Genomic DNA, 5981 nt, shown 5'->3' on the forward strand with positions numbered 1-5981 from the left:
AGGGAAAAAAAAATGTAAGCGACATAAACCCTATTAATCTGGAATCGCCGCCGCCCGATTGACACGATCATTAAGGCCACCAGATAAATGGATGATCTTCAACCCTTATCCAACACGCGCAGAGACCATAACAAAATTAAACCTCGTCCCCTCCCGGACATCTAGTCCATTCCGACCAAAAACACCATCCACACAATCAATTATCATTAATGTTATCCATTGTGTACGATGCAATTAACGACGTGCACAAATAAAAAGCATACAGCAAACCAAATCGCATTAATTGAGTAGATAATGAGTAAAATTGCAATCAACTATACACATATATTTATTATATTATAAAATACATAATAAACTTTACAATAATTGTTTGAAAATCTAAGTTGCAAAAAAATAAAACTCATTTTTGTTGTATTACAGATTCTCAAATTATTTACTGTAACTTCCAAAATTTATATTTTTCGATATTCCAGTTTCTCAAATAATTTACAGTAACTTCTTTAACCTACATTTTTCAATATTTCAAAATTATATATAGTAATTTTAAAAACTTACGTTTTTCGGTATTTCAATTTCTCAAACTGAAATACTTAAATTTCAAAATGTATATTTCAGTTTTTCAAATTCTTTACAGTAAATTAGAAAATTTAGATTTTTCTATATTTCAGTTTCTCAAATTATTTTTGTAACTTACATTTTTTGGTATTACAGTTTCTCAAATTATTTACAGTAATTGTTTAAAATTACATTTTTTTAATATTTCAGATTCTCAAATTATATATAGTAATTTTTGAAACTTACATTATTCGGTATTTCAGTTTCTCAAATAATTTACAGTAACTTCTTTAACCTACATTTTCACTATTTCAGTTTCTCAAATTATATATAGTAATTTTAAAAACTTACGTTTTTCGGTATTTCAATTTCTCAAACTGAAATACTTAAATTTCAAAAGTTATATTTCAGTTTTTCAAATTCTTTACAGTAAATTAGAAAATTAAGATTTTTCGTTATTTCAGTTTCTCAAATTATTTTTGTTACTTACATTTTTCAGTTTCTCAAATTATTTGCAGTAAATTTCAAAATTTAGATTTTTCAGTATTTTAGTTTCTCAAATTATTTACAGTAATTGTTTAAAATTACATTTTTTTAATATTTCAGATTCTCAAATTATATACAGAAATTTTCGAATCTTTCATTTGTCAATATTTCAGTTTCTCAAATTATTTACAGTACGTTTTAAAACTTACATTTTTTTGTTTCTTAAATTTTCTGTAATTTATTAATTTGTTTATAGAAATCTTCCAAATAGATTATCAACTAAAAAATATGTATAAAATAAATTTTATAATTTAGATAATAGATCTGTGTTGAGAGAAATCACGAAGAAGGAATGTATACGCAACGACTGAATTACATAAGAGAATAAAAAAATTGCTTTGTAAGTGATTACGTAAATTGGTAATCCAATTATGATGAATCTGTAACGTTGTTTCTTTCTAATATAAATATTTGTGTATGAATGATTACAGGTGAATAAATAATGATAATAGTTGAAGACATTTGAAACGAATCAGTGCGGAAGGGAAACAGAAGGAAGAAATGTGGACGCAACGACGAAGCTGCATTGCATAACGATTATTTATTTACTATTACAAAGTGTTATTATTTTGGTTGCGACGATAAGATCTTTCACACTTCGCCAAGTGAAAGCAATCGGGTCGAGCTTGGGTCCGCCGGTAAGCCTGTATATACATTATGTCTGTATATACACTTTATATATATATATAGTTCTTTGATTACATTACGAAATCGTCGAGGATTTGTTTTGGATGGACCCAGACGATGAACAATGAAAATGTTAAATGAAAACAAAGCGGTCATAAATATTTAAAAAAACGATAATACCAAAAACAACAACAACAACAATGAGGGGAGATTCGCAAACTTTTGCATAACATGTTGACCAAGTCGAGGGGAGTCTTCTTCCCTCGTTGCAGGCTGAATAATGTAAGAGGGTCTGATCTTAGTTTTGATTTCTATCGAACAACAAGTGTATTCATTGTTCAAAGATCTGGATGCATTCATTCAGATGGTTAAGTTACAGCAATCTCAGGCGGAAATAAGAGGCGATGTGTCCCATATGTTGCGCAGAGACACAGTGAAAGCACGCACGCCTTCTGCAGTCGCGGTGACAGCGCGACATCGACAATCCTGCTGCTCTCAGTGGTAGTCTGCCTGCCGCGCCAACAGCATCGAATCCGACGTCGAGACGCCGCCTGCGACACGACACGACCACGACAACGAAACGTCGCGACGCTCTTTCACTGGTCGACAAATGCGACGCGCGTCGTCCCACCCACCAATACACAAATAAACAATATTATGCTAACCCATCATCAGTAGTGACCCCATGTGAATGAATCACAACCTACCTATTTCAACCCCCTCAAGACAAACACAAATATAGAGAAAATCACTTTAAAAACACGGATTACACCTACAAAACAAACCACCAAAGGTAGATCATTATTATTTTATTTTTTTTTTATCTTCCTCAAAATCTTCTGTCTTTATATCATTTATAAACTTTTTAAAATTCCTCTATCCTTTTTAACTCTAATTGAAACTCAAACCGAAAAAGTTAAAAAAAAAGTAACCACTCATCTGTTTGTATATATGTTTCTTCTCTGTTTTTTTTTTCGGTAATTTCTTACCTCATTACACAACAATTTTCCAGCTTTAAACAAGCTTCTCTTTTTTTTTGTCCACCGAACATTTTGTCCACACGTGTGGCACGTGGAGCGGCCTTCTCTCGTTTTGTTTTTTTTGGTTTTGTTTGTTCTCTCTCTCCTCAGCGTTTCTACAAAACCAGAGAGGTGCACAATTCCCGCTAATCACTTCATTGGAATCACTAAAAAAAGCGAAACAACACACGGCGCAGATAGCGATCTCCTCAACGCCGTGTAATTACGGGCGCACTAATTCCTGCACAATTAAATCATCGCACCGCTCGATTCGAGCGGTGCATATGCAAATGTTGCATCGAACGTAATATGAATCGATTTGTTGTTGTTTTTTTTTTGTTGTTTAACAAATTATTATTACTAATATTATGGAATCTATATACACTTCAAGGGCGATTTAATGATTTTGAAGAAGAAAAAAATAATAGTAACAAGATCAATAACGAAAGTCTCTGATAACGAAATCTATTTGAGGGGTGCGAGAGTACCCTTCACCACCGGTTTTAGGGGTTGCGGCGCGGAATGTGGGTCAGGAGTTGCATACACAAGAAGAATGAAGAGCAAATACAGTTAACCCTCATATAATATTTCTATGAATCTACAATATTTTTTTTTTCATAATGCGTACATTTTCTTCTATAATTTATAAAGTTATTTTTTTTAATATTAATGTATGTACTTTATAGTATATATTTTTTTATAATTTTGTACAATGTAAGTTTTAATGAATTAAACAAAAATATATTTTTGTCACATTAAAAAAATATAATTTTGGAATTTTTTTTCGGATCATTTAATATAATTTGTATAATTATTTAAATGGAACTTAACTTATATTAAAGTTTATTGAACAGACATTTCTCAACTTACGACTGTGTACATAAGTCGAATTTTATACAAAACTTGATTTGTCGAAAATATGATAATCGTACGTGAAGAAGTTAGATTAAGAGTGAGCATTAGTTCAATGTTGTTGGAGTAATTGAGACCGAGCATATACTTTGCGCCACCCCCTGGGGTAGTCCAAGTTGAATATTGTTTTTTGATTCAGTTTCTGTTCCAGCATGCAGCAACGGAGCGCGGTGCATTTTTGAAGATTGATCGTGAAAGTCATGGGGATAATAGGTAAGTTTGACAGAACGTATCGGATGATAGATGGCACGCACATAGACATACACATATGGATGTATTTTTTTTCTTCTTCTTCCTCCTCATTCGGACTGTTTACGATGGAACTGATGACGAGCCTTGAGGAATGTATGAATTATTTAAATGCGCCCCGGAAGATTTCATTAAATGGCTATAAATCCTTTGAATACATGTGCTCAGACATGCAATACCAACGCAAAGAAATATGAAATTTTATACCAACCCCTTATACAATTAAATCCGAGTAGATCGGAAACAATTTTAAACTGTTGTTGGTATCGTTTAAATTAATTAATAACGGATGCATAAAGATAATCCTTATTAGTCGGAACAGATTAGACGTCGACTTTGGCAAATACGCGTGTAATTGCATATATAATATACAACTATAACAGTACACAGACGAGATTGGAACATCTCAATTTTAACGACCAATAAAACATTTATTTATAGGCGACGTTGGTTTTCTCGTTCAAACGAATTTATATAATAACAACAAGCTACAAAGTGCACACGATAACCCGTGTATGCCGTAGCCTACGGCTCTCTTTCTACGTTTTTTTTTTCTGTTGCTTTTCTACCTGTCCATAAGTAATTAGGCGAAGAATCGGATTTCTCGGAAACGCTAATTATCCTTCCTCTGCGTATGGCACGTGTGAAATCATTGATTACCCGCATTAATTTCGGGAAATAAATTCACACCTCCTTACCTATGTTCCCAAAATAAAATAACTTTTCTACCTATTTTAACAGCAAAACTTTTAATAGCATCAGTAGTAAATTATTTTTTTTAATCGTTTTAACAATTTTTCAATTTATTTTACAACAATTTCTAAAAAGAAGACAAAAAATTATTTTTTTAAATAATTTACACAAACTGTTTAGAAATAATTATGTCATTATTAAATTTGTTACTTTATAACATTCTATGATTTCTAATTAATTTTAATAACAAAATAAATAAAAACTAAATAAATTTCAACGGTATTCAAAATGATTCCTAACAAATTATTATAAACATTTTTTTTTATTTAAACCTACAAAACTTAATTATTATATTATAGTATAAATAACTTTACACTTAGTCAGATATAATTTTGTTAAATAATCATTTTTTACTTCTTCTAAATGTATATTATATTAAACTTTGTAAAGTTTTGAAGTCAAAATATATATTTTCTTTAATAGAAATGTGACCGTGGAATTGAGATTGGAAACACGAAAGCCGAATGCAAAACAGTGCCATAAATCACGTAATCTCTTAGAGCGATAAAAATTGAACACGTAAAATAAAAAGAAGTACGCTGAAAATAAAATGAAATGCCAATCTGCGATAGTCTGAATCAAGTGGACCGAACGACGAATAAAATAGAAAGAAAACAATATTAGATAAAACCTAATTGTCCGTTCACATCAAATCAAATCAAAACGTGTACAGAAATTTTGTTCAAAATAAAATTATAATTTCATAACATAATTGTTAATTATAACCTTAATAATCCGTTTTACAAGAAACTGAATGTATATTGTTCAGTGACTCTTTCATTCACAGAATCCAATGACCTCCAATGTGTGTATTTCCTGTTCAACGATTTTATTACGCATTCGATAATAATTTCTCTGCTTTTATGGGATAATTTATAATTTTATTTATCTATTAAATATTTATTAGTAATTTCAAAAAAAATATATTAAATGTAACTTAAAATTTAATTAAATTTATTAAATATCTTAAATGATAGTTCTTTGGTTGAAAAACTTTGTGAAGAGAATCGTGAAATACGTACGATCATTAGGAACGACGTAGAATACATTTGGCAGTGGCGGGATGCGATTTTAATTAGTGCGCGATTGTTTTGCGAAACACAACACAACACACAATGCCGAGTGCATGTGTGTTGTGTTTTGTACACGAAAAGCGAGATGATCCAAACTGCGGAGATAAGAACATTTGGAGTATTAATTAATGAAATTGCATTTGCGCGTTCCATGAGAGAAATGATGAGCGGAAGGATAATTGAGAAATGCGGAGGAGTTTCAACTGAAAATTAATTAAACCGTTTTCTAGTGCGTTCTTTCTATTCG

General features: G+C 30.9%; 1 protein-coding gene across 1 annotated transcript in view; it reads left to right on the plus strand.

Annotated features, from left to right (window-relative positions):
* Window positions 1-3810: 3810 nt before the first annotated feature.
* Window positions 3811-5981, plus strand: part of LOC108567961 (zinc finger protein basonuclin-2-like) — a 61954-nt gene continuing 59783 nt past the window's right edge. The window contains exon 1 of the mRNA XM_017928783.1: window positions 3811-3872. The gene's annotated coding sequence lies outside the window, so the exon portion shown is untranslated. The remainder of the gene's footprint in view (window positions 3873-5981) is intronic.

This window comes from Nicrophorus vespilloides, unplaced genomic scaffold (assembly GCF_001412225.1).
Source record: "Nicrophorus vespilloides isolate i.1.1-1 unplaced genomic scaffold, Nicve_v1.0, whole genome shotgun sequence".
NCBI lineage: Eukaryota > Metazoa > Arthropoda > Insecta > Coleoptera > Silphidae > Nicrophorus > Nicrophorus vespilloides.